Source organism: Oratosquilla oratoria, chromosome 16 (assembly GCF_046742065.1).
Source record: "Oratosquilla oratoria isolate Oo_2021 chromosome 16, ASM4674206v1, whole genome shotgun sequence".
NCBI lineage: Eukaryota > Metazoa > Arthropoda > Malacostraca > Stomatopoda > Squillidae > Oratosquilla > Oratosquilla oratoria.
In genome coordinates, this window is record NC_134792.1 from 64947735 (window position 1) to 64959636 (window position 11902).

Here is an 11902-nt window from a genome sequence, read left to right on the forward strand (position 1 = left end):
TGAGCTGTCGGTCAAAGCAAGAGTGACGTGGCTGTATGCAGTCGCTTGCAGAATGCACACACACACATGCACACTAGCATACACATACACACACACACATGCACATGCACATGCACATACACACACACGCACATTCGTAAGCGCGCACACATACACACACACACACACACACACACACACACACACACTTGTACGCGCACACACATACACACACACACACACACACACACACACACACACACACACACACACACACACACACACACACACACACACACACACTCGTACGCACACACGCGCACATACACTCGCTCACGCACATATATATATATACACATACACACACACATACACACATGCACACACATACAGACATAAACACACACACACACACACACGCACACACACACACACACACACACACACACACACACACACACACACACACACACAATAATACATACACAGAAACACAGCGAAAGAGAGAGAGTGGGTGTGGTGGGGGGGGGAAGCACCGCAGAATTTAAGTCAAATCACTGAATGTTAACGTGGGGATAACCCATTATATGATGTTTGCATAGAGAATAGAGGATTTTGTGTATTTATTAATTTATTTATTCATACATTCATTTATTAATTTGTGTATTTTAATTCGTTACATGTAATGGGTGGTTTTACCTGCGCATCGCGAGATTAACTGAAAAACAATGTATAAGTAATGTATTATGTATAATGTATAAAAGTAGGTTCAAGTGTTGCCCCAGTTATTTCTGTTTGGGATACGTCTATTCATCATGTCGCTGTTGTTTGTTCGTTATTTCTAAAGCAATTCTCCACATGGCTTGCTTTATGGGGAAAAGCAAAAGGAGAAAGGAACAACAAGGTTATTATTCATGAAGACACATTGTGAAATTTGTGTAATAGTTTTCCCAGGTTTCTCCTGCAAAATATATAGTGCGATGGTGGCTGCGTCATCAAAAGAGTTCTGTTCTCGTATTCGCTGAGTTGTGGGTTCGAGTCCCGCGCTCCTTTCCGATTTCAAGTTACCGTGAGTGTTACCTGCCCCAACCTCAGGACGCATAATAGGGCAAAGGTGACGGCTTCGGCCGCAGATACTCAGCGTCTCCTGGCGTAGGTTCCTTACCACCTTGAGTTTATGCTACAAAGGAGGACGTAAATGTAGTAAACGAAACCACTTTGAACTAATTCTTTTTTACTGGTGAGAAATGTAGTTACACATTTGGAAATCACAACTAAAACCACAGTCGGACGAAAGAAAAAGTTGAGTAAACGAAACTATATATTTCGGTTGCTTTCGTCCGACTGTGGCGTTAGTTGAATTTTTTTTTTTATTATTCGCTCGAGAGTAATCCCTCCTTTAATCCCTGTGTTCCCATCTGCCGTCAGCTGGGATTAATTAGTCTCTCACGGAGTTTCTTGTATGACAAAGAAAAGGTCAAACGGAGATGATGTTTGTTTTGATAGTGTGTATGTATACTTTTATTTCGTTGTTGTATTTGTAAATACGATTTCGGTGTCACAACCATTTCAGAATTCCTTTGCAGCTTTAGTTTCGCTTTGTGAAAGAGGCGTGTATTCACATTGGTCTTTGGATCACGTGCTGGACTCGTGATCGACAGCTATTTCCCACCCGGAAGAGAGCTCAGAGCTCGTATGACCGATCTATGGGTAATGCTGTGACCTTACACGCACACATACACCCAACTCCCCGCCCACGAGAGTTGGAGTAACGACTCGAAGCGCAGCGATACTGAAATTATTTCAGCCCTCTGTGTGTGTGTGTGTGTGTGTGTGTGTGTGTGTGTGTGTGTGTGTGTGTGTGTGTGTGTGTGTGTGTGTGTGTGTGTGTGTGTGTGTGTGTGTGTGTGTGTGTGTGTGTGTGTGTGTGTGTGTGTTTATGTGTGTGTGTGTGTGTGTAGATTAGTAAAATTCAAAATTTATTTGTTTATTTGTACATTTAACCTAACCGAAACTTCTATGCCAACTAGTTGTAAACTATTCCAAACAAAATCTTTCCAGTTGGCAACATGTTCCATGCAACATCTTTCAAGAAGACTTCACGTAGTCAATTGCAAATTACTCCACAAATGCAACTTATTACGTAGAATTTCCTGATACACACAAGTGTTGAAATATGCGATGCGCAATTTCCCAATGGCTGCATCTTGCCAGACACAAACCGGTCCACATGTAGCTTCTTGTGATTTCATTCCAATCTTGGGGAATTCATTCCAATCTTGGAGAATTCAATCCAATCTTGGAGAATTCAATCCAATCTTGGAGAATTCTAACAAATAAGAGTCCTTCGTTTTGCATGCAACAAATTTCCTAGGTAATCCTTCTTCATGTATCATGCAAACAATACACATGAACAAGAACTGACAGCTGCGACATCTGGAGGTTTGTGTTCGAATTAACTCATTTGAACAAAGAAATTAGAAGGTCGAGCCTGTTTGGTAACTAGTTTGTTTTTGTACTGTGAAGAGTCTTATGATAGCGGCACACTAGGAATTTCTCGCTAGTATGCTACTTGGATTTGCTACTTCGTTTGAGAAGAAACGACTTCGGTTACAATATTCAAGACTTCCGTAAGAATATCTTGACAATGTGGCTAACATTCGTATAATTTTAACTTCTCTTAGAGGGGAATTACATGGTCTAACGCAGGCTGCGACCCTAAATCCACTCTTAGCCTGGAGTCGCGACCCTAATTGTAATAATAAATTCAACCATTTCATGTTATATTTCTACGTACTTGCATAATGTTTATAAGCTTTCGTTTTTATAGTTCAGTTTATATTTATATAGCACAATGAATTTAAATACATTTGAAACTTGAATGAAAACATATTTTTGTAAGACCCTCTGGCGACCCTCAAAAACACCCTTGCGACCCTAGTTTGGGTCGCGACCCTGGGGTTGGGAACCACTGGTCTAACGGCTCGTCGAACGCGGTTCGACAGACACGTGTTTAAAGTGATGTGTGAACGTGTGAACGGGGTATTTGGGGTTTAACCAATGTGTTCGACAACCATGTAAACCCCCTTTTAGTTCGTCATTGAGCTTCTCACTATATGACGCAAAAGTAATTTGACATTTGGAAATTTGAAAGACAAAAAATCGTAACCGAAGTCGTTTCTAGCGAAACGAAGTAGCTAAAGCAAGTAGCTTGCTGGCGAGAAATGCTAAGTGTGCCACCACCTTTACTGAATTGTGATGATTTATTTAGTGAACTTGTTAGTGTCATTGGCAATGGAATCTCTTTCTCCCTCTCTCCCTCCCTCTCTCCCTCCCTCTCTCCCTCACTTTCTCCCTCCCTCTCTCCCTCTTCTCTCTCCCTCTTCTCTCTCCCTCTTCTCTCTCTCTCTCTCTCTCCCCCTCTTACAAAGGATTACAAAGGCGGAGCATGCCGACAGGAGACCTTTTGATCCATATCTAGGTCGGATGCGAAAAAAAATCATTAATAATAAAACAATAAATAAAAACTATAATAATGTAAATAACAAATAAAATACATAAATAAATGCATAGGTATAGTTAAATAATAAACAAACAGGTAAATAGTAAATAATAATAAATTGACATATAACTAATAATAAATGAAAATCAGACAGACAAATGATGACAAAACAAAAGCAAATAATATAAGATAAATTATAATCATTACAGCATCTTACTTAGGTATTTATCTAACTGATTCTTAAAGCTTCGAACTGAACTACATTGCACTACCTGTGCAGGAAGTTTATTCCATTCATTTACTACACGGTTGGCAAAGTTGTTTCTACCTACTTCCAAATTGAATCTATTTCCGGATAGTTTGAGACCATTGTTTCTTGTCTGATTCCCATTCAATGTGAAAATTTGGTCACTTTTGATGTTGTCAATTCCCTTTAAAATCTTAAAGACCTGTATCAAGTCACCTCTGAGTCTACGCTTTTTTAGGGAAAACAGATTCATGTGTTTTAGTCGATTTTCGTATGATTTATTTTTGATATTTGGAATCAGTTTTGTGGCTCGCCGTTGTACTTTTTCCAGTCTGTCAATGTCTTTAATGAGATTCGGTGACCATACAGAAACAGCATATTCCAAATGTGGACGAACTAACGATTTATATAGCTTGTTAATGAGTGATGGACTTTTGAAATCAAAAGATCGCGCAATCAGTCCCAGAATCTTACTTGCTTTCTCAGAGGCTGAAATACACTGCTTGGATGATTTGAGGTCGTTACTCTCTCTCTCTCTCTCTCTCTCTCTCTCTCTCTCTCTCTCTCTCTCTCTCTCTCTCTCTCTCTCTCTCTCTCTCTCTCTCTCTCTCTCTCTCTCTCCTCTCCTCTCCTCTCCTCTCCTCTCCCCTCCCCTGGTGTATATTATCTTTATTTTAGGAAGATCCAAGCTGAGACTGTAATTTTATTGGTCAATTTTGATTGTATGAAAAATTACTGACTTGTTTGACCTGTTTATCAGTATTGTTTAACTGCTTCAATACGGGTCAAATTCTTGCCCGCAGCATCGGATACCTAATGTACGATGCATCACACTACTATTACTCGTTTTCTGTCACCCTAAGTAATAACGAACACAGAAAACGTAATCAAACCAGTTCACAGAATTCGAGGATCACTCAGCTACAACTACGAAATTAATATGATCAAGACACCGACGCGACGTCGACATCCTCATGACGCCTACGTAGGCGCCATTGTATGGAAGAGAAGATAGCTTTCGCTCGCTGCTTTTGGTACATGATATGAAGTACAAGAGTCTAACTTCAGAATATGGAAGCACAGACAAGCATCTGTTTACGAGAGTTCTGTCATGTTAACATGATCTCCTTTCTTGGGGTATATTATATGAAATTGTTTTTGAGTATTATTTTATCATCCTTTTGGGAATTATTCATTGGCTTATCTAGAATAATTCGTGGACAGCTATTAAGTATATATTCTAGAATTTGCCTAGTGATCCCTATAACGTTGGTTTCGTTAATTCATTAAGGGGGTCATGTATTTAATGTGTGTTTGACTCTGATATTAAGCTTTCTAGCCGCTTAAGTGTCCGTGTGTAACCGATTAACTTCAATTATCTGAGATTGTTGGTTTTGCTTGATTGGTTCACAAGTGACATTAGATATGCAATCTAGAATTTATTCACTTGATCTTTGAAATGCCTTGAGGTGATGGAGTTGTCTATTTGCATTCGATCTAAAGGAAATTGGTTGACTTGTATTGATCCTGTCGGTATCTTTATTAGGGTTCTTATCGACATCATTCATTTTGCTGTCTGGTTGGTCTCTCTTTTTTTTCTTCTTGTTTTAGAGAAAGAGATTTTAATTGACTACACATATCAAGGACAATGAACCCAATAGGTTCAGAAGGATCATGCTCTCGTTCATATATAATAACAATACGAAAATTCTCTGTTGTCAGCCACGATAAACTTACTCGTACAATCAAGTCGGAAATTGCAGATGATTTTTTTTTTTGTGAAATATTTTTTTTTCTAGTTCACGAATACCCCTCGCTTTGTTGTATACAGTAAATATCTCCTTAACTGATACCTGAATGTAGAGGAACTGGTAAACTTCGGCCCATCTCGGCCTGCAAGCGGTTTGCTTGGAGGGTAGAGGGTAGCGGGTCAGAGGCAAGAACAAACACATGTTATCTAACACGAGTGTCCATACAGGACGCGGGTAGCGGGTTCCGCGTCCGGTATGGCCACACGTATTAGATAACATTTGTTTGTTCCTGCCTTGACCCGCTAGGCATCCCGCTACCCTCTACCCACCCAGCAAACCGCGTGCAGTGTGGACGCACCCTTAAAGAAATAGGGAGAAGTTGGGGAAACGTACAAGCTCGTGCAGCTTCTGAATGAGAGTGACTGTCACCGCAGTTGGCACTTGCTCCACGGATGGCAAGAGGGTCTGGCTCGGCGCCAACCCTTGTGGAATCTTAAAGAGACGAGGGTACGAACGTGTGGGGTCGTAAGATGTATCACAGGTTCGTTCACACATTGTGCTATCGTCACATGTTAAAGAAAAGAAGAAAAAATTCTTTAGTTAAATCCAGTCAGTAATGATTCACTGTATTGAAGTCATCTATTCATATATGTGTTTTGTTTATTTGATTAATTCATTATTTTTAATTTATATATTTCTTATAAATTTGTTTACTTGTATTCCATTTATTATACACACACGCGAACGCACACGCGCATGCAGACACACACACAAAAACAGAGAGAGAGAGAGAGAGAGAGAGAGAGAGAGAGAGAGAGAGAGAGAAAGACTGACTGACTGACTGACTGATAATAAGGGGTGAACCACGATTCGAACGTTTCGACAACTGCCCTGAGGGTGTTATTGTTGTGTCCTGAGGGTGTTGTCGGTCAAATCCCGGACCGTTGTGCTTGCTACACTGACCTACATTCTGCGCCAACTCCGTGGTGCGGTGCCTTTGGGCGCGCGCTTAAAGTTGGTTTTGTGTGAAAAAGAAGAAGAGGAGGAGGAGGGGGCGGAGGGTGAAGGAGAATGAGAATAAGAAGAAAAAGAAAGAGAAGAAGGAGAATAAAGAGGATAATAAAGAGAGGATAATAGAAAAAGAGAGAATAAAAAAAAGAGGAGAATAAAAAAAGAGGAAGAGGAGGAGGAGGAAAAACGACAACGACACACGTTAAGGGGTTATCACACTGGGCTATTTTACCTCCAACCTCCAATTAATCGGCGGTATCTCCCGCCTTCAAAACTTTTTCCACCGTAAAATCTCATATGGCCTACTATTTTATTTTCTCAGTAATTTACAAAGAATGACATTTGATATGCTGGAGGAAACCTATCTTCCTCCAGCACATCAGATTCTTTCCCAAAAGCTGCGAGCTGGAAATCTGCTCCAACTGTCGGAGGTAAAGTAGCCCAATGTGATAACGCCTTCAGACTGGGCTTTGATGAATCCAAGCAGTTCTGGTTAAGTGTAAACAATGAGAAGTGTACAGGGCTTGCCTGCATACACGAAGATGTATATGAATAGGTATATATGCAATCAAGAATACACACACACACACACACACACACACACACACACACACACACACACACACACACACACACACACACACACACACACAATATCCCATAATGTGAGTGTCAGCTTTAGTAATAAATGTTCAAATTTCGGGATTCCAGTTAGAAAAAGTAAATAGAAAAATGGGAAGACAAGAAGACGATATACTAAATCTTCTCCCCCTACCCAATATACCCCCATCACCCAATATCCCCCCATCACCCAATATCCCCCCATCCCCCACATTGGCCAAGATTTGGACATTAGCAAAGGCGCTCTCTCTCTCTCTCTTCTCTCTCTTCCTATCGTTGCAGTTTACTTCCATTTTCTTTGAACCTCGATTTCTTCCCGTTTTCATTGATATGCACCCCGCCACCATTGGGCAGAGTCGTCCCCTTTCGCCCTGTTTATCACGTCTACATATGTTTTCGTCTCCTCGGGAATGCTTTTCCCCCCTCCCCCCTCCCCCTCTCCCTCTCCCCCTCTCCCCCTCTCCCCCCTTTTAGGCTTTTTTCCTCCTCTCCCTTGAGCCTGCACCTTCAATGTCCCCCTCGACCTGTCGACTTTAAGCACTGTATCCGTCCTTCTTTTCCTCCTCCTCCTCCTCTTCCTCCTCCTCCTCCTCCTCCTCCTCCTCCTCCTACTCTTCACCCTCCTCTTCCTCCTCCTCCTCTTCCTCCTCCTCCTCTTCCTCACCCTCTTCTTCTTCACTCTCCTCATACTCACCCTCTTCCTCCTCTCCGTCATTCTTTTCCTCCTCCTCCTCCTCCTCCTACTCTTCCTCCTCCTACTCTTCACCCTCCTCTTCCTCATCCTCCTCTTCCTCACCCTCTTCTTCCTCACTCTCCTCATACTCACCTTTCTCCTCCTCTCCGTCCTTCTCTTCCTTCTCGTCTTCCTCCTCCTCCTCCTCCTCCTCTCCGTCCTTCTTTTCCTCCTCCTCTTCCTCCTCCTCCTACTCTTCACCCTCCTCTTCCTCACCCTCTTCTTTCTCACCCTCTTCTTCCTCACCCTCTTCTTCCTCACTCTTCTCATACTCACCCTCCTCCTCCTCCTCCTCCTCCTCACCCTCCTCTTCCTACTCCTACTACCTTTACTCCTCCCCTCTCCTCCTTCATCTTCTTCCTCCAGTTTCTCCTCTCTCTGTTCCTTTCGCTCTTCCTCCTCCTCCTCCTCGCCTTTTTTTTCCTCTTCTCCTTACTTCTGTTCTTCCTTCTCTTCCTTCCTCATTCCTCCCTCCTTCTCCTTCCTCATACTTTCTCCGTCCTCCTCCCTCATTTCTCCCCCTCTTCCTCATCCTCATCCTCATCCTCTTCGTCTTCTTCTCCTCTTCTTCTTGCTTTTGTTCTTCCATCTTTTCCTTCCTCGTTCCTCCTTTTCCTTCCTCATACCTTCTCCGTCCTCCTTCATTTCTTTTCCTCCTCCTCCTCCTCCTTCTCCTCCTCCTACTCCTCCTCGCCCTTCTTTTCCTTGTCTCCTTGCTTCTGTTGTTCCTTCTCCTTCCTCATTCCTTCTTCATCCTCTTCCCTCGTTTCTTTTCCGCCTCCTCCTCCTCCTCCTCCTCCTCCTCCTCCTCCTCCTCCTCCACGGCCTCTTCCTCCTCCTCCTCCACGGCCTCTTCCTCCTCCTCCTCCACGTCCTCGTCCTCCTCCTCCTCCTCATCCTCTTCCTCCTCCCCTCCTCCCCCTCCTCGTCCTCCTCCTCCTCCTCCTCCTCCTCCTCCTCGTCCTCCTTTTAACCCAAGCCTGCCTGCCTGCCTGCCTGCCTGGCGTCCCGAATCGATCCTTTACCTCGCCCTTTCTGACACGGCCTCTCCTCTCCTCTCTCCTCTCTCCTCCTCTCTCCTCCTTGTCTCTCGCGAGAGGATCTCCCCTTTCCCCACCTCCCCCTCCGTGACTCGCACTTCCTCCCCCTCACTCCCCCACAACCCCACTCCCCCACTCCCACTCCCACTCCCCCTACTCCCCCCATACTCCCCCCATACTCCCCCTCACACCTCTTCCTTTGATCCTTCGATCATTGAAGGATTTCCTTGCATTGAGAGAAATCGGCTGGCGGATGACAGAATCAAATATGTAAGGTCAGATTAGGTCATGTTGGTGAGATAGGTCGTTGACCTATATATTCCTTTAATTAAGACGATTATCGTTATTGTTTCGTTATTGCTGTGTATTGTTGTAATGACAATAGTAGTTGTAGTAGTAGTGGTAGTAGTAGTGGTAGTAGTAGTAGTAGTAGTGGTAGTAGTGTAGTAGTGGTAATAGTGTAGTAGTGGTAATAGTAGTAGTGGTGGTAGTAGTAGTGGTGGTAGTAGTTGTGGTGGTAGTAGTTGTGGTGGTAGTAGTTGTGGTGGTAGTAGTTGTGGTGGTAGTAGTAGTGGTAGTAGTAGTAGTAGTGGTAGTAGTAGTAGTAGTGGTAGTGTAGTAGTAGTGGTAGTAGTAGTAGTGGTAGTAGTAGTAGTAGTGGTAGTGTAGTAGTGGTAGTAGTGTAGTAGTGGTAATAGTAGTAGTGGTGGTAGTAGTAGTGGTGGTAGTAGTAGTGGTGGTAGTAGTAGTGGTGGTAGTAGTAGTGGTGGTAGTAGTAGTGGTGGTAGTAGTAGTGGTGGTAGTAGTAGTGGTGGTAGTAGTAGTGGTGGTAGTAGTAGTGGTGGTAGTAGTAGTGGTAGTAGTAGTAGTGGTAGTGGTAGTGGTAGTAGTGGTAGTGGTAGTGGTAGTAGTGGTAATAGTGTAGTAGTGGTAATAGTGTAGTAGTGGTAATAGTGGTAATAGTAGTAATAGTGGTAGTAGTGGTAGTGGTGGTAGTAGTAGTAGTAGTAGTAGTAGTGGCAATCATCGACTACTATCGTCTTCTCGTGTTTTTATTTCTGTGTATCTTCTTTCCTTCCTTCTTTCCTCTTTTTTCAATTTTCATCAATTTTCCCTTCTTTTCTGTTCACTTCATTTTCCTCATATTTTCTCCTCCGTGATTTGCTCCATTTTTTATTTTTCATTTATTTTTTCTTTGTTTCTTCCTACCGTTCGTTTCCTCGTTCTTTTCTTTCTTTCTCTTCTTCCTACTTTATTACGAATTTCATTTCTTCCTATATTCCTTCCTGTTCTTTTTACATGTCTTCCTTCCTTCCTTCCTTCCCTCCTGTTCTTATAATTTCATTTTTCTTCATTCCTTTTTCCTTCCTTTTATCCCGTTCTTTCTTCCCTCCTTCCTTCATTCCTCTCCTCCTTCCTTCCTTTCCTCCTTCCTTCCTGTCTTCCTTTCCTCCTTCCTTCCTTTCCTCCTTCCTTCCTTCCTTCCTTTCCTCCTTCGTTCCTTTCCTCCTTCCTTCCTTCCTTTCCTCCTTCATCTCTTTCCTCCTTCCTTTCTTCCTTTCCTCCTTCATCCCTTTCCCCCTTCCTTCCTTCCTTTCCTTCTTCATCCCTTTCCTCCTTCCTTCCTCCCTTTCCTCCTTCCTTCCTTCCTTTCCTCCTTCATCTCTTTCCTCCTTCCTTCCTTCCTTTCTTCCTTTCCTCCTTCCTTTCCTCCTTTATCCCTTTCCTCCTTCCTTCCTTCCTTTCCTTCTTCCTTTCCTCCTTCATCCCTTTCCTCCTTCCTTCCTTCCTTCCTTTCCTTCTTCCTTTCCTCCTTCCTTACTGAATTCTCGTTTTTTTGTTTATTTATTTTCTTCCTTCTTTAGCGTTCCCACCCTGCACCTCCCTCCTTCCCCCTCGCCCTCCATTTGGATTTTTTTTTTCTCTATTTTATTTTGTTTTTTGTTTATTTTTATTTGTGTTTATCCATTTTATTATTTATTTGCTTATGTTATTCTGTTTTCTTTTATTTTATTTCATTAGGTTATTTATCAATTCATTAATTTATCTATTTTTATTTTATCTTTTTTATTTTATCTATTTTATTTTATTTTATTCATTCATTCATTTTAACTTTACTTATCTATTTATTCATTTTTATTTTTATTTTTATTTTCATTTTTATTTTTATTTTTATGTTTATTTTGCTGCTGCTTCGAGACAACATGGCTTTGGCGCCAGTGACAGACGCCAAGCGATTCTGTTCAGTTCTCAGGTGCCTCTCGCCCCCACAGGGGAAACTTGCATCGATCTTGCCCCAGGTCAGGTTCTTACTTCTTCTCTCTTCCTCTTCCTCTTCTTCTTCCTCTTCTTCTGCGAGGGTACCCGCTGACCTGTCCTGGCCTGACCTAAACTCGTGTCGATCCTAATCTGTTTTCGATAAAACGGGTTTATCAGAATCTTTGTCGATATATGCGTGTGTGCGTGTGTGTGTGTGTGTGTGTGTGTGTGTGTGTGTGTGTGTGTGTGTGTGTGTGTGTGTTTGTGTGTGTGTGTGTTTGTGTGTGTGTGTGTGTGTGTGTGTGTGTGTGTTTGTGTGTGTGTGTGTACGTGTGTGTACGTGTGCGTGTGTGAGAGGCACATGTGCGTACATATATAGATATGAGGATTGTCTAAACCCTCATTTATTTTTTTTGTTTTCTAATATAGAGTACTTTTTCAGGGTATGCTCAGACCATTTTATTTTATTTATCTATTTATATATGATTTTTATTGATTGATTGATTGATTTTTATTTGTTTATTCATCATTATTATTTTTCATTATTATTTTTCATTATTATTATTATTCATTCGGTTAAGTGTTAATTTACAACCAAACTGCCCCCTCATCACTCTTCCATCTTCCCCTCATTCCTCCTCTTTCTCTTCCTCACTATTCTCTTCTCTTCTCACTCTTTCGTTTTCTCTTCTCACTCCTCCCTTTCCCCATATGATCCTCCCTTTTCCTCTCCTGAACCTTCCTTTTCCCCTCATAAAC